General features: G+C 38.7%; 1 protein-coding gene and 1 pseudogene across 1 annotated transcript in view; both read right to left on the bottom strand.

The window, feature by feature from the left end:
- The window catches only part of STAT3 (signal transducer and activator of transcription 3), a 50,221-nt gene that overhangs the window by 24,863 nt on the left and 3,331 nt on the right, over positions 1-22,027 (bottom strand).
- LOC112473359 lies at positions 21,341-21,463 on the bottom strand (annotated as a pseudogene).

Genomic DNA, 22,027 nt, shown 5'->3' with positions numbered 1-22,027 from the left:
TACCTACTTTTCACAATAGTTTTTTTTCCTAAAATTAAAGCACCCAAAATGACTGATATAACATTATGCTTCTTAGTCTAATAACGGTAACACTATAATAGCTATCCTATACATATACTTAAATCATTGTAAATTAAAGCCAAAGAGCAGGTAGTATTTTCAAGGAGAACATGGGCAAAGGGTCAAATTGTGATCTCTTTATTGGCCGCTTAGCTACAAACGATATTTAACCAACGGGAGCCATAGGGCAATCAGACCAAATGCTCTTCATAAGAACTGCATATCCTTAAGAGGTCACTAGCCAAATCGTCCAGGAAAATCATTGCCAACTAGCTTTGTGGTAAGTGTTTTACTGAAAAAAAATTTTTTTAAAGCCTGCTTTATTTCACAATCTCAATTCTGGTTTTTCAAATTATAAATTAATCTAAAGAACTCCACTAAATTTTAACTAAAGTATTTCTTATCAATGGAACGATTCTAAGCTTGTGATTTAATAACCACTTTCACTGAACCCCAGAACACAGAGAGTAATGTACACAACAATATGAATGCCAAGTACCATTCGTAAATAGGAGAGAAGTCAATTTATTCCATATAGTGGCTGCCTTAAGGCATGACATAGGGCTTAATTCTCTCAAGGTGTTTACTAAATTTAGGTTAGCAGATAGTAAATGTTAGCATATAAAGGAAAGTGTGACTGTTTTCTGCAACTGAAGAGAAAAGAAAAATAAAATGGCAAGTCATCAAAGACTTTCTGGCTTTTTGAAAGTGGAATTTCTCAACCCCTTGGGGATAACTTTACCAAAAACAAGTCATAAGGCAAACAATCATTGTCTAGTGGGACACTTATTACTGTAAAGATCACTGAAAAAGTTTGTCGAAAGTCACAGTTCTCATTTATATACTGCAATCTGAAGTAATGAAAGGCAATTGGAGAAGCACAAATCAGGACCACTTACCAAAGGTTTCATTACATCATTTCGTAAAACTTCTTTTTAAATTAAGACAGGTACTTTACGTCCATGCACCAGTGGATTTACAATAGGAGTGAGGATGGAGGGGGAAAGTGAAGAGAGGGACAGGTGCATCCGATAACCCAGAACAGAAAGTGATCTAAAGATGATTTCTGTTGCATCTTGCAATATGTCTTTGAGTGTTGGCCATACTCTACATTAGAAATACTTATATCTTAAAGCATACTGAGCTCCTCTTTGCTATCAGGAAAGGCCCAGTGACACAATCAAAGTATAAAGTAACAGAAGTGTACTTTCACTAATTTCTATAGAAACCAGTCCTTTTAAGAAGACATTTTAAAAAGATTATAATAGTAACCATGCTCACTGTGAAAATTTTGAGGGGAAAAAAAACCCAAAAGATAAAATCACCCATATCCTACAATCCTATCTAGAACTGCAGTTGACATATTGCTCTAATTCCTTTTATTCTATCTCAAGGATTATATATATATTTCTTTTTAAAAGTTGAGATCATAGCATTTTTACAGCTTTGTATTCTCTTTTAAAGCTTATTACATAGTAAACATTTTTCATGCAAAGAGATTTTTGTTTAAAGCCCACAAAACAACCATTTAGTTTCTATTAGTGTCTTCAATATAATCCTGCTAATTTCATTGAGGGCCACTGCATTTATTTATATTTGAAAGCTCCAATTTATTTATCTTCATCATACTACATTCCAAAAATAATAGGTAGTTGCAAACTCAAATTAGGGAGGAGAAAAAGTAAAAGGCAGTTAACACTAGACAAAGACACTGAACCTTTATGAAATTTTTAATGTAGGATTAAAGGTGTAATGAATGACAGGGAGTCCACATTTAAGTATGATAGCTTTAACTATTGAACCATTAATAACTTAACCACTCATAATTACCCTAGAGATTAAGACTCTGAAAGTTCAAATTAAAAAAGATCATTCAAAATAAATTCACTTGTATAATAAACATATAATTTCCTTGCTTACAAATCCAAATAATACCTTTATAATGTTTAAGACTAGAAGTTTGCCTTTACAATAAGAAGTCAATATATAAATCCAGTTTTGATCTCCTAGAAAGACAAAATATTAACACTTGAGTGCCCAATCTGAACTATACTTACTCTAATACTCAAAGGTATTCAGTTACAAATAATAGGATTGGCTTTAAAGTCTGAAACCAAGTATTCCTTGCAAAAAAAATGGACATTGAGATATAAAGAACTTGAATTATACTTCCCTGATAATGTGGCAAAATTAAATAAAGGAAAGAAATAATAAGTTACTGGAGAGTAGAGCTCAGAAAAGTGAGGGAAAGAACAGTTTTTCATGACATTCTGGAGCATTCTCAACCCAAAAGGTTTACTATCCCTCATCTTTCTCATCTCGCTTTAATTCTTCCTGGAAAGAGTTAAAGCATCTTGTACCAAGCACATTATTTTTTTCCATTCCAAATCTTATCACTAGCACTATCTTTGCATAGTTATCTAATGTATATCCAGAAACAGAGAGAATAAAATGTACTAGATTTACAGTCAGCTTTAAGAGGCGGAGACTACCAGGAACATGAACAGCAAAAAGGAAAGAAAACCTTGTGCTCTGATCCATGAAGGACAGCCAGCATTCTAAAAACAAAACCAAAAGAACTTCCCAAAATGTGATATTCACCCCCGCTGTCTTTGAGAAAAAGATTCTGAGAACTATGAATTACTAAGGCCTCTTACTATTTCAAATCTAAGAGTGTTAAGGAATGAAAATAAAAAAATAAAATAAAAAACTGATGTATTCTACATAATTCATTTGGTATAGGCACGATATTTGATCACAAATATTTCAGATTAAAGGTGTAAGAGCCTAAAAAATATAATTCCCTCTAAATTGAAAGTAACACAGCTAGACTCGCTTCGTCAATAACTAGGTACGTAGTTTCTGGTTAAAGATGCCTGAGAATAGGTCTGCCTCTAGAGAAAAACCACAAAACATACCAAATTTGTGTGTCACACGGCCTCCCCACTTTGTGACACTTCCACTCCCCCAACCAGACACACTCCTCTGAAGCAGTGTGGTATGAGGCCTGGGACACTAGAAGCTTTACACTGGCTGGGTCTGGGTGCAAACCCTGCCTGCCACGTATCAGCTACTTGGTCGGAGGACATTACTTGACTACTGAGCAGGCCTCTTCTTCAGTAAAATAGGGAAGTACCTATTGCTGCAAAAGTTAAAAATCATAATGAACGTACAGTCCCTCCTATACAGTAAGGTGCTGGGTGCCTCTTACGGCTACGTTCTCCCCTCGCCACACAGAAGGGGTTCCTTTCATCAATATTTCTTATACCGAATCCACTTCTTCAATGTTTTGAAAAAATATAGATTAATTCCTCAGATTAGTTATGTTAAATGATAAAGTCAGCCTTCCCTGCTATGTAAAACACACAGCATTTTTATAGACCTTTGTCTCATTTGCTAAGGGAGGGAGTCAGTAATGCTTTGGTGTGTAAGGGGACAAGGGGCGCACAGGAGGGATGGGTGATCGAATATCTCCACACATAGTTCACCTAAAGATAGCCCTGGGTCCTAAAAAGACTGAAAGTGAAAACGCTACGTGATAGCTAAATGAAAGAAAAAGGTGAGACTCATTAGTGGTTACCAGAGGGAGGGGAGCGGGGAGGGGGATAGGGGTCAGAGGGGGTCAAATATTTGGTGGCGGAAGGAAATTTAATTTGGGTGGTGAACGCACAATGACTATACATATGATGTATTATTGAATTGTACACTTGAAACCTATTTGTATTAACCAATGTCACTCCAATAATTTTAATAAAAAAAGAGTAAAAAAAAGAAAAAGAAAAAATAACCTTGGTTTAAGGAGTCCAAATAACTGATGATTATTGCTAATATTTGTATATAGCACTATGTGCCAGACACTGTGTTAAGCACTTAATCTATATTTATTTACTCCTTTATCCTCACAAAAACCCTATGAGATAGATGTCATTTTTATTCCCATTTTACAGAGGAAACTGAGGCACAGAATTTTAAGTGACTCACCCAGGGTCACAGGTGGTTAAGGTGTAGAGCTGGAATCCTAACCTAAATACAGCAGTCTGTTTTCAGAGTTCCTGCTCTTAACCACAGTGCTAGAGTGGGAGTTTTCATTGATCTTTAAGTCACCCATGAGTCAACCAGCAGACCGAGCCCAAAGTGATCGTGCGGTATTTTAATAGATATACAGAGTGTTCCAGTGAAAGGATCTATCAGTCCCATTGTAACTGGACCACATCTAGAATGATGTTGTAATTGTATCCATTTAAATGGCACACTATAAAACAAACACATTCAGGGAGGGGTAGTCAGGGTGTGTCCCAGTTAGAAGACTTGGGGAGCAGAGAGTGGGCTTACGAGAGAAAAAGCTCAAGTATGGAAGAGTGGCTCTTCAAATACTTGGGAGATCTGTGCATGGAATCACCCCAGAACCAGAACCCATTCCCCCATAACATCTACTCCCGAACTCTGCCCTCTGGAGTGATTCCCTCCACCCTGCAGAGGTTCCCCACTCCGCAGATTAGAATTATAAGAGCAGATACTTTTTTAAAAAAAATAAATACATAGAGATGCCTGGGAACCGAACCAGATGCCAGAACCAGATGCCAAATCAGAATTGCTGAGGGTGGGAACCAGGTTTTGATATTTAAAAGCTCCTCAGATGATGCTAATGTGTGGCCAGACTAAGAAACTCCGAATAAGAGCACAGGTCGGGGCTTAATCCTGGATGTACATCGGAATACCCTACGGGGTTCTGAGAAGCCAGATGCTGATCCTTACTCCAGATGGACTGCATGATAATCTCCAGGGGTGGGGTCCGGGCAGCTGCCATGAAGCAGAACACTGTAGAAACTGCATAAGGAGACTATGGTGTGAGACGAGGTTGGAGGAGGCTCTTGTGGAAGCCATACTGAGAAACAGGGCGATGAGGAGATCTGCAAAGTTTTAAGCAGACAAATGACAACTTGATTTACATTTCGGACAGATCCGTCAGACTGCAATAATCAAGGTGAGAGATGGTGGTGGCCAGAACTTGGGTAGTGGCCTCAGAAACGTTTCAAAGTGAACATCTTCCAGAAAATATTAAAGAGGGAGCTGTTATGGGGTTTGGTGATTGGTTGAAAAGCAAAAAGAGTAAGGGACAACCTCCCAGGTTCCCATTAAGTGTTCAAATGGAGGTCAAGTGCTCACCCTGGGAAATGTCACAGCAGTAATTCTGATACCGGGAGAGCAACTGGGCTGGACAGCCTCTAAAGGCTATTCAGTCTATAAACTGCGATCAGGTTCCATTCCCTCAAGACCTTAATTAGTTACCACGATCCAAGAATAAATGCTATGGTAAAAGTAGTAAAAAAAAAAGTCCAGGATTGGTACTCCAGCTGACTGAAAAACTCTACCGATCCCCCTAGAAAAAGAGTCAAAGAAAACTGGCCAAAAGCCTTGGAGCCAAAATGCACCTAGGCCATGACAAGGGCTTTGAACTGTCTCCCCATGGCCACTTGCCTCCCTCCAGTCCATTTCCACACTGTAGAGAGAACTTTTCAAGACATACACTTGATCTTTCTACTCCCCTGCTTAAATTCTCACTGATGACCCTGCATTGTTCTTAAGCTGAAGAACATGCCAAAATATGTCATAGCAAGGCACAACAGTGTCGTGCCTAGAGCATGGGTCCTGGAGCCACAGAGCCCAGACTTGAATCCTGGCTCCATCAGTTAGATGTACACGAGTTATTGCCAGTTATTTCACCTCATTCTGCCTCGGTTTCCTCATCAGTAAAAAGGGGAGAAAACAGGACTCACAGAGTCACTGTTAAGACTAAATGAGTTAATGCACACAAAGCACTTAGGACACAGCTGGCCACAGTATATAAAAAGTATTATTAACATGACCAATGGCCTGGCTAGCCCTGCCTTTCTTGCCTCGGCTGGCACCAGCCTGCTGGCTGAGCTCCCGGCACTCGACTGTTCTCCTTTCAGCTGCTCGAAAACACCAAGGCCTCCCTCCACAGGCCCTCTGCACGCACCTTATAATATCACCATCACCGTCACTTGGACCCGAGCACTGTGACTCCATAATTTGCATTTGTAACCACTGTGCTGGACTGCCAGCTCCATGAGGGCAGGAAAAGCCTTGGCTTTTGACTAATGTGTCCTCCCCCTCACTCCCCTCCCACCAGAATCCAACACGGTGCCCAGCTCACAATAGGTGCTCAAAAAACATACTGAACAAATAAACTACAGGTATGAATTATAACTATACTGAGTGAGCCAGGCGAGGACACTGTACCCAGTAGGTATTCTGAGAAGCAGACCAACTCTCAGTTTTTGTGTTTGGAAAGTTCAAGAATGATCCTTAGTGACCTTTTAATAAGAGTAAAACCACAGCACTCCCCCAGCTCAAAAACATAATTAACTTCTCATTGTCAAAGGCAAAATCTTTATCCCCGCCTAAGGCTCCCCAACTCCTCAGCCAACTTTGGCCACCTCCAACTCCTCTCTCCAGCCTCAAGATGACTTTCAAAATGTCCTGTCTTCCATCCAGTCAAACTTACCTCTCCCTCACCCCATCCCCCCACACACTTTGTTCCTTTCTCACAGATATTCTGGCCTAAAATGTTTTTCCCCTTGGTAGCACTGTGTGTCTTTTTCCTGTCGGTGCTAGAGAGGCTTTCCCTAACCCACATCTGGTCCAAACACTGCTTTAACTTCGAATGCCCACAGTAGCTACACACACAGCAGAGGCTTTTTCTTCCTTTGGTTCCATTTCCACTTGAGGAGAAGCTCTCTGCTGGCACCCCTCACATGTCATTCTGGTTGGCGCTTCCAACTAGATATTAGATTTAACACACCAAACAAACATTTCCCGTATAGTTTCCTTCACTACATTTGCATACACACATAAATACCACCTCTACTGCAGAAGTTTCTACTGAACAGGCATTGATGACCGCAGTACTGAAAAACATGGCACCGATATGGAAACCACATCTAGGAAAACAAGATGAGCTCTACCCTGCATGATTGGCTACCTAGAATTTGGAAGTTTTTCCAGAGGGAAGCAAAGCATCCTTCCAATGAGCTATGAACGCTGAGGGACTCACCCTCCCAGGAATCAGAGGCCAGCTGCCAACTTTTTAAAACAGAAGTACAGCCTTTGAGAAACAACTGTAGGTTGGGCAAGCAAATCGTCCTGTCAAAATTTCCAGGCTTGAAGGCAACTGAAAGGAGGAGAAGGAAAAAGCCTGTGGGTTCTGTTATCTTTGGCCAAAGCCCAAATAAAAGAGTCATAAAAGCATTCACTGATCTAGAATGTCATGTAAGTGATTAATATTCCTTTAAGATAGGCAACTGAAATAAAGCAGAGAAAGGAAACTTAAATTTCTGAATCTCGATGTCATAGACCCATAATATAGATCAACACTTTTTGAAGAAAAGGAAGAACCTTTTCTCAAATTTATTCAGGTCACTTTCCTTGCAAGAGATATTAAAGTAATCCTTGTCACTTAGCATGGAACAATGTATGACTGGGGCTGAGAGTCCATACTCATAGATCCTGTGCTAGAACTCCTTCCTCCAAAATAATTATGGTCTGAGGGCAGGACTTCAAATTCAGAGAGTATTTATAATGGTTGGAAAACATGGCCCCAAATTCTTTGATACTCATCCTAATGAGAGAAGGGATCTTTGTCTTCTCCCCTTGAATCTGGCTAAGCCCATGATTGTTCCAGCCGAGTGTGACCGAAGTGTCGACATGCAACTCCCAGTTCTATGCCGCTTCCACCTGCCTCTCTTGGAAGACTCATTCTGCAGAACCCGGCCAACATCCTGTGAGCCCAAGGCAGAAGGGAAGGCCACGTGAAGGCACCTGGTCTACAGTCCCAGCTGAGATCAGCCTTTGACTCGTCCCCAGCCCAGGACCATATGTGAGCGAAGGAAGCATCCTCCAGATGATGACCGCCCAGATGTTCCAGTCTTCCTAGCTGAGGCCGCAGACATTGTGGAGCAAAGACAAGCCACCCCTGCTGTGCCTATCTAAATTACAGCCCCCAAATCCATGAGTATCTGTGGCTGCTATTTTATGTCATTAAATTTGTGGCGGTTTATTGCATTTGGTGACTAGAACAACATTCTAACAGTGATGGAATATCATCTTTATAGAGAGTCAACTTCCATGAAAAAGAATTTGCAGTTTCAAAGGAAAAGGCTTTGCTGTTAAAACTATTTTAGTAGTAACCCTCTTTTTTCCCCTGTGCACTCACTTTTTAAATGATTCATCCAGTCCCATTTTTTCCAAATAACATCAATACACTGACAATCCCCACATTTATATCTCCGGCCCTATTCTCTCTCATGCACTCCAGAGTCCTTTATTTAATTGCCTATTCAATATCTCTCTCCACTTGGTTGTCTAACAAGCACCTCACATATAATGTACCCCAAATTAACCCCTTCATTAAAAACCTCTCCCAGCCAACCTCCCCTAGAATCTTCCCCATTTTAGCAAATGGCAACTCCATTCTTGCATGTGCTCAGGCTAAAAATCTTGAAAAATAAGCCTTGACTCCAATTTCACTCATCCTCTCCCTCCTTTGCCTCCTCCTTCTCTTTCCTCCCTCTCCTCACCCCCACCAACATTCAACCCATTGACAAATTCTGTTGGCTCTACCTTCAAAATATATCTAGAATGTGACCACTTCTCAACATATCCACTGCTACCGTCTTAATCCAAACCACCATGATCTCTTACCTAGAATCCTACACTAAACTCCTAACTGGTCTTGATGATCTCACCCTTGTCCCTCTATAGTCTATTCTTCACATTACAGATCCTTTCAAAATATGTCCAATCGTTTCATTCCCCTGCTCAAAATCCACTCAGAAAAAAATCCAAACTTCTACCATCGCCCACCAGATAATCTATTTTACCCCTGGATGCTTCTCTGACCTCCTTTCCCACTGCTAACCCCTCTGCTCACACCTATCTCCTTTCTGCTTCTATAATACGCCATGGACATTTCTGCCCCAGGCCTTTTGTACTTTCTTCTCATTCCTGGAAAGCTCTTCCCCTAATAGCTACATGGCTCACTCACTCACTACATTCAGGTCTCTGCACAAATATCCCTTGACACAGCACATACACCTCCGCTGATTTTTCCTTCACAGTACTCATCACCCTCCAATATTTCATAAACTTCTTTTTTTATCTCCTTCCACCACCACCTGCTAGAGATGTAAGTTCCATAAGAACAAGACTTTCTTCTGTTCACTGCTACTTCTCCAGCACCCAGAAGATGCTCAAATATTTGTTGAATAAATGAACGAAACTTAAATGTTTCTTAAAAAATGTGTAACCTGCTTTTAGCAGAGAAGACTGAAATACCTTACGAAGCTAATTAACCTCACTCAATGGCATAAGCTGATCATTCTTAAGCATGAGCAAATCGGTGCAATAATTCATGTAAATTTACCACAAGTGACAAAGCAAATATACGTTTCTCAATAGAAAAATTTATATTGAAATGTAAGTCTCTAAAGAATTTTTTTAAATATAAAGCTTTTCCCATAAAGCTAAACTGTTACATAGTGAAGTTGTTTCTCCTTAAATTGAAAGAATGAGACTTTAGTACTCTCTTGTCATCTAAAAGAGGACATTTCATGACGTGTTCCTGTTGGTAGTATTTGAGAATCTAAGAAACTATACCATCACTAAATATGGACGTGTAAACACTGAAATGAGGTATCTCATAAAACATAAAACCACTTGGATGAGTAAGTTTATTCTGAGGTATTCCCAAAGTGAAAGCGCTAAGACCCAACCGAGAGCCAACGGCAAATCTGTTAACACAGTAAATCTATTGTCTGCTCTTCAATGCTTTGTCCTCAAGACATTTGGGCTCCAACTCAATAATAAAAAGCATCTGCCATTGTTGTTCTTGTCTAAGAGCTCTTAAAATATATAAAATCCAACTTCCTTACTTTACAGACACGGAAATAGACCACTGACATGAGCATCGGAAACAACATCCAATACCCAGCTTCCTGACTTAGTCTAGGGTTCATTCCACCGTGATGTGACTTCAGAGGCAAGCAGTGAATCGAGCCTTCAACTTTATAACTGGAAAAATATGGTTAGAGGGAGAAAAATAGTCTGACCTCAAAGAGAAAATCATCTGTCCAGGCATAAAAGTAGGGTCACAGTTGTTTCACTCTGTTTCACTCTGAGAAATATTTGGTGTGAGGGTTTTTTAAAAAATGTTTATTACATAACTGTAACCTCAGGAGATAAAAATTCACAGAAGTAAAATATATCATTGCTCAGAGGTTTTCTTTTCTTCCCCACTCCCATGCCCAGTTTTATTATTATAATTGACATATAACATTGTGTTAGTTTTAGGTGTACAACATAATGATTTTTTATATGTATATATTGCAGAATGCTTACCACAAAAGTTAACACCTATCACTTCACAGTTACAACATTTTTTTCTTGTGATTAGAACATTGAAGATCAACTCTCTTAGCCACTTTCAAATATATAATACAGTATTTTTAACTACAGTCACCATGCTGTACATTATGTCCCATCTCAGATGTCTGTAGCCAACCTGTGACATCAAGAAGGCCACACGTGGAGGTGTCACTGGTTCATCGAGCATCCAAGTGCCTCTTTACCAGGTGCTTGGCCAAGCCCCGGGTAACACAGAATTGGAGAATTCACAGTCCCTATCAGAGCAAGAGGACTGCCAAACTCTAGGGAGCACCCCTGGACCGTAACTCCCAAATAAAATGGGAAATGGTGCTTCTGAGAGTCGGGTCATCTGGTCCCTATTGTCAAGGAAGGTACAGTTTTGAAAGAAAGGCAGACATGTAACAAGATGATTACATGAAAACAGATCGGTGCTATACTAGAAGGCATATATTTTACAAGGTGGAGCGGATCTACAGGAGATATGGTAATGCTAGCGACAAAGGGGTAACCAGTCCAAGCAGAGGGAATCGCGTGCGCAAGCACAGGAGTGCTCAAGAGAACATGACATAGCTCTTCTGGTTACACACGACCCAAAAGTCTACTAAAGTGACAGTAAAGCTGGGGCAATGGGTACGAGACCTCAAGAACAAAGATGGGAAATAAGATGACAGTGGACAAAAGACAGCAATGAAATTCTGGAATCCAGAAAGTGGAGAAATGGTAACTGACCTAGCACAGCTGAGAAAACTGAACGACAAGTGCCTGCAGAAGGGATTTCCAACCAGAAGTATGCTGTATAACACCCCCAAAAAAGCTCAAAGTTGGAGGTGGTAGGTATGGTTAAGGCAGGGATGAAAGGTTTAGCTGAAAATAGAATTCGTTGAAAAACCTGTACAAAGAGCTTCAGATTCCCCCCAATAACTACCTCTCTCCAAAACGAGCAGGAGACAGAATACTTATTGTCTGGGCAGCTAAGTCTGGACTTGGGGACACCAGACACAGCCAAGAGCAAGAGAGTCATTGAACTAAAACAACAGAGATTAGGCGAGAAGCTATAGACATCAGCTCCCAGAATCCCGGCAGCCGGGGCCCACCCCAATCACCGGCAGCCGGGGCCCACCCCAATCACCCCACGGTGAAGCCCAACATACAACAACCCCAACAAGCACATAAGACGGTTATTTTACTGTAAGTCTTTCAGTATTCTTTAATTTCTAAATTATTTGCATGTATTACTTAGATAAAAATTAAAATTATGCTTTAAAGTGAAGTGCTTAGTACCAAAAATAAAATAAAAATTAGGTGACATCATTTTATAGTTTCTCAGAAGGAACCTCCTTCCTTGACTCATTTGCTCATTTATTCATTCAAAAAAAAAATCTGGAACCAAGGGCAGGGTACAGAGTGGTGAACTGGACAGACAGGTCTCTGCCCTCCTTGAGATGGAGGAAGACAGACAAGCAAACTAGGAAGATAATTAATACTCGTGATAAGAGCAGTAAAGATAGGACAGTGAGTAACTGAGGTCAGGCTGGCATACTTTAGATAATCAGGGAAGGCATCTTAGAGGAAGTAACTATTTGTTCTGACCTCTAAAGGAAAACTGACCTTTTCATGTTAAATTCAAATCTTAAAATGGGCAGGTCTATGCTTAGGGATTCTTACAGGAGACTTGGCAGTTCCCACTCCTCATCAAGACCTGTCTCCTGTCTTGTGGCTGTTAAATGAAAAATCCTTAGTAACGGAGATAGGTAAATACACCCCGCCCACCGCCCCCCGCCCCTGCTAGTAGGCTGGCATCTTCTCCCCTTTTTTTGGTGAGGCTCCATTTGATTTTTGCCTCTGAAGAGGCAATATTTTCTTAAGAGCTCAGTTTACCCAACACTGCTTGGTATTTTGCACAGGAGGGTTTTCAAGGAATCTAGCCTACCACAGAGTAGGAACAGAAATCGGGATGTGAAAATTAAAGGAATTTCAGAAAACTTTGGAAGCAGGACCAACGGGACTTGCTGAGAACTTGAGGAGAATCGGAGGTATGAGAGAATAGGGGAATGAAGGACATTCCTAGATTCTTTTATTTGCACAATGGAGCGAGGCCAGTTACTTAGATGGGGAATGTTAGGAAGAACGGCACAAGCTTGTAGTGAGAAAGTTGAAGATTTATGTTTTGGACAAAATAAACAGGAGACAAATACAGGCTGTCCAAGGAGAAATGTCAAGTAAGCAGCAGGATACGGGTATCGGAAGCCCAGGCCACTGGTTGCCTGGGTTGGAGGTGCACCTTTGATAGTCATCAGGATGGAGATGGTAGTAAAGCCAAACAAATAAGATAACGTAGAGAGAAAATATAGAAGAAGAAAATGGAGCCCCCAACAGAGGCCTGAGGCACCTCAACATCAGTGTTCAGGTAGAGGATGAACCAGGAAAGGAATCTGGGAAAGACCCATAAGACTGAAGAAAAATATGTTGTCACAGAAGCCAAAGGAAGAATGTTTCTAGGAAAAATATATGTTTGTGTCCAATACCACTAAAAGAGTGAGCAAAATGATGAGAGAGGAGCAATCTGGTAATGCAGAGATCACTGGTGACACTCCAGCCCACCATTCCAACTCTTTCCTTCGATCAAGTTAATGTTTCTGAACCCCCAAGACGAAGCCACCAAGAAGTCTGCAAAGGCACTCAAGCCCCTCTTGTTACTTTTCTTCCTTGGATTCATTGTCTTAGAGGCTCTCAGGAACCCCTGGAACACTGTCTTCTCACTTTTGTTCCTTAATCTGATGGGGGAAAAAATGATTTAAAAGAGCTCAAAAAGAATGACCTCTAAAAATAGTGATTCTCCTCCCTCAAAGGATTTAGAAATCAGTGTTTCTCCACTATTCCAATCTATCTAGGCTCAGCAATGTTCAGGCATTAAGGAGGAATCAATACTCCATCCAGCATATTATACGTAAGGGCAGAGAGATTAGACATAAAGGCCATAAATCTATACTTGACTGTGGTCCTCTGGCCAGCCTTATCTAGACCCAGGAGACCGAGGGGGGGAAGGGTAAGTACTTGATTTCCTTGTCCTTGGTACATTAACCGCAGCATCTCAAAGTTTGTTTCTTCATGAGCTTAAATTCTAGAAGAGAATTTTATGCCAATTTAAAAAAAGTCTTAAGGAGGAAAAATTAAACTAATCCAAAATATACAAAGAACTCTTAAAACTTTCTCAAAAATAAGAAAACGAACAACCCAATTTAAAAAACAGGCAAAATATCTGAACAGGTATCTCATCAAAGATAGAGATACAGAAGGCAAAAAAGCATATGAAAAAATGCTTGACAGCATACGCCATCCGGAAACTGCAAATTTAAACAACCATGAGATACCACTACACACCTATTAGAATGGCCAAAATCCAAAACACACCACCAAATGCTCATGGGAATGCAGAGTAACAGGAACTCTCATTCATTGCTGGTGAGAATACAAAACGGTACAGCTGCTTTGGAAGGCAGTTTGGCAGTTTCTCACAAAACTAAACATACTCTAGCAATCATTCTCCTTGGTATTTACCCAAATGAATTAAAAACTTAATGTCTACACAAAAACCTGCACAGGAATATTTATAGCATCTTTTTTCATAACTGCCAAAACTTGGAAGCAATCAAGATGTCCTTCAATAGGTGCATGGATAACTGTGGAGCAAGGACAATGGAACATTATTCAGCAATAAGAAGAAATGAGCTATCAAGCCACTAAAAGACATCGAGGAATCTGAATGAATGTTGCTAAGTGAAAGAAGGCAATCTGAAATGGCCGTATACTGTATGATTCCAACTATATGATTTTCTGGAAAAGATAAAACTACAGAGATGATAATAAAGATCGGTAGTTGCATGGGTTGGCGGGAGGATGAATAAGGGGAGCACAGGGGATTTTTAAGGCAGTGAAACTATTCTGTACGGTACTGTAATGGTAGATCTATGTCATTATATAGTTTTGTCAAAAATCCATAGAATGTACGATAGAATGAACGCTAATGTAAACTATGAACTTTAGTTAATGATAATTGGCTCATCGATCATAGCAAATGTACATACTAATGCACAATGTTAATTGCAGAAACCATGAGGGAGAAAGAAAAAGGGGTATAAGGGAACTCTACCTTCTGCTCAATTTTTCTAGAAACCTAAAACTGCTCTAAAAAATATATAGTTTTATTAATTTTAAATGTATGAATTGAGCTTTATAAAAAATAGTTTTAAAAGATAAATCTGACTCATAAAGTTTAAATATTCAAGATGAAAGATGAGCTCTCCAATTAGACAAGTTTTTCTAAGAAAGTCTTATCAAAATGAATAATATACTTGAAAAAATAAGTGACCTTTTAACATTATCGTTCTAAATGATGTAAACACTCTTCAGAGAACAGCTAATCTTATCCACTAGCATTCACACAAGCAGTTAAGAAAAGGCTCTTTTACTCATAAAATTATAATCCAATAATAAGTGAGGTAGTGGCTATAACTTGGAAAAAAAATACTTTGAATATAAGGAAGAAACACTATTCCAATTTGCACTGGGGGTAGCTTACTATCTAAATTATAAAAATCACACCCATGTAGAACCTAACCTGAAGCATGAATTGACATTGGATTTTTCCAATCACTCAATTGGCCCAAGATAATGTAACAATCCTATCAAGATTATTTCCACTTAATGGATAAGAATACAAATGTTAAGAGACCATGCAGATAATGGTAGAGCCAAAACACAAACTTGGGAGTCCTCAAACTCCCAAGTGTCAAATGATCTGTTTTAAGTCTTATCTGTGCTATAAGATCTCTGACAAGTAGAATTCTCTTTGAATTTGTTATATAAGAAGAAAATAAAATGAGAGCTTTACTTATTTTATGTGTAATAAATGAAAGTTAACATTATAATGGCATGTCTGAAATAGGACGACACTTTTTATAGAATTTAAAGGCAATTCTTTACCAGAATCGTCTATTTAAAGGCAATTCTTAAACTGTCTTTAGAAAGTAATTGAAGCAGTCAGAAACTGTCTACGTTCATAGACAGTCTATCGATAAAACAGAATATTATTTTTGTAAAGTCATGATTGTTTTGATAGTTGTAATTCATCCTTGATTAATATTCAAGTCCATAAATATCAAGAAGAGTAAACAGAATAAAAATAAATCTCCAAAACATTTTCCCTTGGAAGACTATATGTCTACCTACCATTTACCTTTATCTCCAGAACAACAATTTCTAAACTCTGTGGATGTGAGTTTACTAATCTAAAGAAGACATCCTAGTTTATGATCCTTTAGGGCAGCATTTTTCAAACCAAGGACCACATGGCTGCCTGTCAGAATGACCCTAGATCTACTAAATCAGACTCTCTGAAGCAGAATCATGGAAATTTTTTTTTTCTTTTCTTTTTTAAACAAATATCTCATGCCAAAGGCTTTACACCAGCAGTTCTCAAACGTTTGCTCTCAGGACTCCTTGATAGCTTTAAATTTGAAGACTCCAAAGAGTTTTTGTTTCTGCAAGTTATTTCTATTAATATTTGTATTATAAATTAAAACAGAAAAATTTTAAACACTATTAATTCATTTTAAAATAATAAACTTATTACAGGTTAACATAAAATAACATTTCTATGAAAAATAGCTATATTTTCCAAAACAAAAAAAAATTTAGTGGAAAAGGGCATTGTTAAAGGTTTGGAAACTTCTCTAATATCTGGCTTAATAGAAGACAGCTGGATTCTCATATTTGCTTCTGTATTCATACTGTCGCAGCATGCTGTTTAGGCTGAAGTATGTGAAGAAAATTTGGCCTCACACCAGTTGGAAAAGAGTCTTAATAGCCTTTTCCAATTATTTTGGATATTCTTCTTTAATACTACACTAAAACTCAACAACTGATAGTTTCTTAGAGGTTAGATGCAATATGGAATCTGAAGCCCTATCAATGAACTTTTCATACTCAGTTATATTAAGATCCAAGTCTATTTTGCATTTTGAATAGAATGTTTTCCTGTGCATACTTTCATAAAACAATGCACTAATCATTTAGAAAATACTATTTCAGAGACATGCAGACCTCCCAAATATTGATACATTTCATTATACAGTAAAAATCACATTTGTTATACACACAAAAAAATCACATTTGTTGCCATAAAAAAATGACATTCATTAATATTGTTGTCAGACTCACAGAAATGGATATAAGTTTTCTCAAATTCTAATTTTTACTCAAAAGCTTACATTCCATCATTGGCAACTGATTTTGTCAGTTGTTTGTCTTGAAAAGATAGCTTCCCTTCTTTCATTTTTGAGAATATGTTTACCAATATCCCAGTTGGTCTGTCAGTCATTCTTTCAAGTAAAAATAGTGTTTCATTTTAAAAAAGCACCATGTTTGAGATCATAACTCAAACGATTCCACAAGTGCTTTTCCTTAAGACAACCATCCCACTTCTGTATGTGGCAAAGTACTTTATGCATGCCTCCCATTCCATTACAGAATATATAAAGAACACATCCTCAAGCGTTGAGAGATAATGAAATTAATACTATTTACTGTTTCATCATAGACATTCTTAAGTGAAATCAGTTTTTTTTTCCCCCTGTGAGTATACTAAATACTATGAATACTAGTATAAGTGCAAAGGCCAACTAAGTAAAAAACACAAATAATTCTATGAAAGTAGTTTTGATCTCAAAGACACTCCCCTCCAAAGGATCTTAGGAAACCCCCAGGGGTCTGTGGACCATACTCTTAGAATTGCTGCTATAGACAACTCAAACAGAAGCATCAATGAGCAACCCCTATTCAGGGGAACAATAACCCCCCAAAACAAGCCCTGCCCCACCTGTGAAAGGAGTAATGGTGCTGACACAAAATAGTTTGCTGTATTTTAGGGATAAAGTGGCAGAAATCAATAGAAGCCAGGCCCTGGCATCATAGGTATATAAAAAAAATTGGGTTGCGAGGAGTTGCAATAATTCCTACCTGCCCGAGTGACAGTCTCACACTGGGGTTTCATTTAACAAGGTGGCTAGACTTCTCCCCAGAATTAAAGTTTAAGTTTAAGGGGGGAAATGTGTACTCTATTAATTGAAAAGCTACATTTCTAAATAGTATGCATATTATGATTAAAACATTAAAAGTATATACATACAGATTTATTCATATGTGCCTGAACACAAATATGAGAATATTTACATTGTTTTCTGTCTTTAGATTCTGCAATCTATGCCTATCATTAGATAAACTAAATAAATTAAATTAATAACAAATAATTTATTATTACTACTATATTATTACTACTTTAAAACATGAGACAGATATAAACATATTTACACGGAGCTGTTTTCTAAGATAAAGTGACAAAAGCAAGATACAGTGTCATGGTGTATATCTGCTACAATCTGTGAAAGGAAAAAAGAGAAAGAATATGTTTGCATGTGGACACATGAAATCACTGAAAAGATAAGGAACAGGAAGATAGTTCAGAGGACAAAGTGACACTACACACCTTTTTATACTGATTAAACTTCTTTTCTAAAATATTGCTCTTGCAACAAAGAAAACTGAAGTCTGGAACGGAAAAACAAGAGTGATATATTCTTGCTGCAAATCTGTGGGTAAAGATTCGAATTCAGCTTTCCTAGAAAAGGGAAGCAGTTTTTAATGCAGAGACTACTGATAGGGGTCTTCTCTGTCCCCCACCTCCAGTCTCACTCTCCATTACTTGGAAAATATTCTCACTGAGTATAAAAGAATGGTACTCTCATTGTAAAGCTTAAACTGAGGTAGAAGTACATGAAATCAGATAGCTGTATACAGGGCACTTCTAACCCAGGACACCTCAGATATTTCGAAAGAAAACTTTTTTAATTAATAAATTTTACTCTTCAGAGCAGTTTTAAGTTCAAAGCAAAACTGAGTGGAAACTACAGAGAGTTCCCATAAGCCCTCTGCCCCCCAATAGGCACGACCTCCCCCACTATGAGCATCAGGCACTACAATGGTACACGTGAGAAACGGGAATCTTAGATGGCTCCATGATTCCCCCACATAGTAATTAGGGCCCTAAAGTGTTCCACATGCTTCTGCCCACTAACAGTCCACTCTTATTTATGCACTCTAATGCAAAGAGACAATAACACATGGAATTAAGAATAAATGTTGACATTTGGCTTCAGAATGCTTCAACTATTCCATCTGTCCCGATGTATTAGACAGTTACTATCCTAACTATATTTGTTTGGTTAATGTTACAATAAATTTGCTTTCCCTAAACATACTGATAAAAAAGAGGCCCAAATACAAAATGGATTTGTCAGGCAGTCAGTCTGTGATTAAATATTTATTGTGTCTAAACCACAAGTAGAAAAAAATTCAAAGGCCGACTATTTTAATGCTAACTCAATGCAATACTGCACTTTGGTTTCTAGGAGAGGTAATTACACAGCTAACATCTGGGTTTTGAGGCTTTGAGAAGTATATTTGGGTGGATTGAGCTGGGAGAGAAGGGGAGAACAAAGTAAAAGTCTAACGCTTTTAGATTCTGGCAGAAAAACGGTGTTTGCTAAACAGCAAAACAAAATGAATGTTAGAAAAGACATGAAAAACATGTATTTTGGGACGTTTTCAGCTAAGCAGGTGCTCAAATCCAGATTCAAATCCTCTAATTCTTATAACATGAATGAGGTTAGGACAGCACAAACTGATAAAATCAACCAACGAAGCGGGAAAACAGGTGGTTAACACCAGACAAGGCAGGGTTTTCCTAAATTGGGCTCACCTTCAATAATCTAAATCAGTTTTCAGAAATGTCTTCTACAAAAACTACCTAAACATCCCCCTAATAATTTGCACTCCTCCTCCACAATAGGGAAGCCATTTATTTACCAGAAGGTTTACTTTCTCTTTCAAGCTCCGCTGGCTTCCTCCTGCCCCACATAGGGCCAAGAAACAACTGGAAGGCCTCTTCTTTCCTGTCTCCTCGGGTCCCAAACTGGAGGGCTGGTGTCAGAGAATTGTTGCAGAGAGAAGCTGAGTGCTTTCTCTTCACCACAAGGCTTACTTTGGATACAAATTTCTTTGCAAAGGAAAGTTACAGGACGGGAATATAAAACTTTACTCCTCCTGTGAAAACACAGGGACTCGTATGCATACATGTACACACACACAGAGATGAAAAGGGACAGATCACCTCCCAGCCTCGTACAGACCATTCCCTCCACCTCACCCCAAACTGTACGCTGTTGCACCCTCCTTGCCTGACTTCTCTACTCCTTGAATTTTCAATATTATCTGCACTTTTTGTGTCATAAAAGACTCCAAGAGGCTGTTCAAATTCCTAAATGATAATAACTTTTTAATGCGTTGAATATTCCTTTAAATAAATGGGCTGCAATCATCGGTTTGGAAGATGCAGAGAGATACTTTTCAGGGTGACATTGGTGACATTTGTATAAACAGAAATGTTTGGCCTGCCTTGCCTATTCCTCTCATGTGATGGCCTCCATCTCCTCCACCATAATGTAAACTCCCTGGCCCCACTTCATTTAGTTTTTTCCCTATTAGGTTTGAATCTCCCAATTACTCCTTTTTTCCTTCAAGTCATTAGTGGCTACTGTGAATCATAACTTCCCTGGCTTTGTAGTTAGATAGATACAGTAGTTTTTAATTATTAGCACTCAAGTGTTGGCTATCTGCCAGGCACTTTGCAAAGTACTTTATATACATTATCTTGCTTATTCCTCACGACTCCCCTCCATTCGGATCTGGTACCCACATTTTATGAGTAGAGAAACTGAAACCCAGAGAAGTTAAAGCAACTGACCCAAGATCCAAGAGATGGATGGGGATGAAAGCCCAAGGAGTCTGACTTCATAGCCCATTCTTTTACCTCCTATAGCAACTGTGGACCGAAAACTCTCAAACACATTGACCAAGAATTTCAACACTACAGTAACAGTTACCTTAGAAAAGCTCAGAGTAAAAGTTCCTTGTCTGATGTAATCAAAAAGTCAAAGGTCGGGTTCGCTGATAAGAAAAGTCTTTTATTCTTATGGATGGGGTAACAGAAAGGAAAACCAGATAATCCAAACCTTATTTTATTTGGGGGAGAGATTTGCCTATTTTTTTAATTTGGCTATGAAAAAGGAATTTGCAGTACATATGTCCAAGATAAATTGGTAAGTAGAAAAAGCTGCAAAAACTCTGGAGAAATACAAGCCAAACTATTAACAAGATATATATATATATATATAATATACATTGTTTATATTTCTATAAATTTAAAATTTTTTCCAGTAGCATTTACTACTTTTGTAAACAGGACAAAATAACTTATTTTAATGACATTTACGCAATTATTAAAGATGAGAAAGGATAGGAGCTATGTCTCCACAGCTTCCTTTCTCTCAATTTAGTTCTCCTAAATTAAGAACTTCCACTTAGAGCTCCCTGAACGCACTCTGCTGTATTAAGCCTCTGCACACTCCTGTTCCCTCCACCTTGAATGCACCTGTTCAGCGCTTAGTTTTGTGGAGAGAATTCCTATTCATCCTACAAAACTCTATTCAGGGGTTCTCACATGATAAAGCCTTTTTCTCACCTCTAAAGATAATCAATCTCTTTTCTTAGCCATTTAGTAAGAACTTATTAACTGTGTACAAAAATGGAGTTCTTATTTATGCCAGGCATTATGCTAAGCATTTTATTCTTTTTATTTTTTAGGCGAGGCAACCCTTGGTTGACCTCACAGATTGCAAGGACCTGGTCAGCTTACAATCCCTTATTTTTGTATTTTTTATGCCTACAGCATCTGCTCTTCCTAGATGGTCTCCCGTCCAAGTACTAACCAGGCCCGACCCTGCTTAGCTTCCAAGATCATACGGATTGGATCGGGCTTGTTCAGGGTAGCATGGCCATAGACAGCATTTTATCTGTACTACTTCACTGACTCTTCAACAGCCCTGGGAGACAGGTACTGTTATCCTCTCCTTTTACAGATAAGAAAACTGAGGCTCAGATTTGGACTAGAAAGTGGCAGATTCAGGATCCAATCCTAGATCTGTTTGACTCCAGAGTCTGAGCCTTGAACCACTCACTATTCTACCATCTATCCTGCCCCAAGTCCATACTGATACAACACACGCCCTGGGCCCCACAATAATGCCTCCAGTTCTTGGAAACAGGAGCCATGTTTCATTGCCTTTGGATCCTGCCTGGCACAATAACTAGTTCTTAATCTATAATATGATTGCCGATCTGAACCAAGAGTTACGATAATCCTAACGTGGTAAATGAGAACTGAGCATAACAGAAATTCATTCTTCTATATGCTAATCCCTTTAAAAACTGGAGACATTACAATTTACTACCAAAGTACCATCTCGCCATCCTGACTAAAGTGCACCATAGTAAGCCAAGGTTCCTAGCAACAAATATGTAAACCACAACATTAACTTTTTTCACCATAACCAACAAACTCAAACGG

Source organism: Pteropus alecto, unplaced genomic scaffold, assembly GCF_000325575.1.
Source record: "Pteropus alecto unplaced genomic scaffold, ASM32557v1 scaffold98, whole genome shotgun sequence".
Lineage (NCBI taxonomy): Eukaryota > Metazoa > Chordata > Mammalia > Chiroptera > Pteropodidae > Pteropus > Pteropus alecto.
Note: the sequence above shows the minus strand (reverse complement) of the source record. Positions and strands in the feature narration are given on the sequence as shown.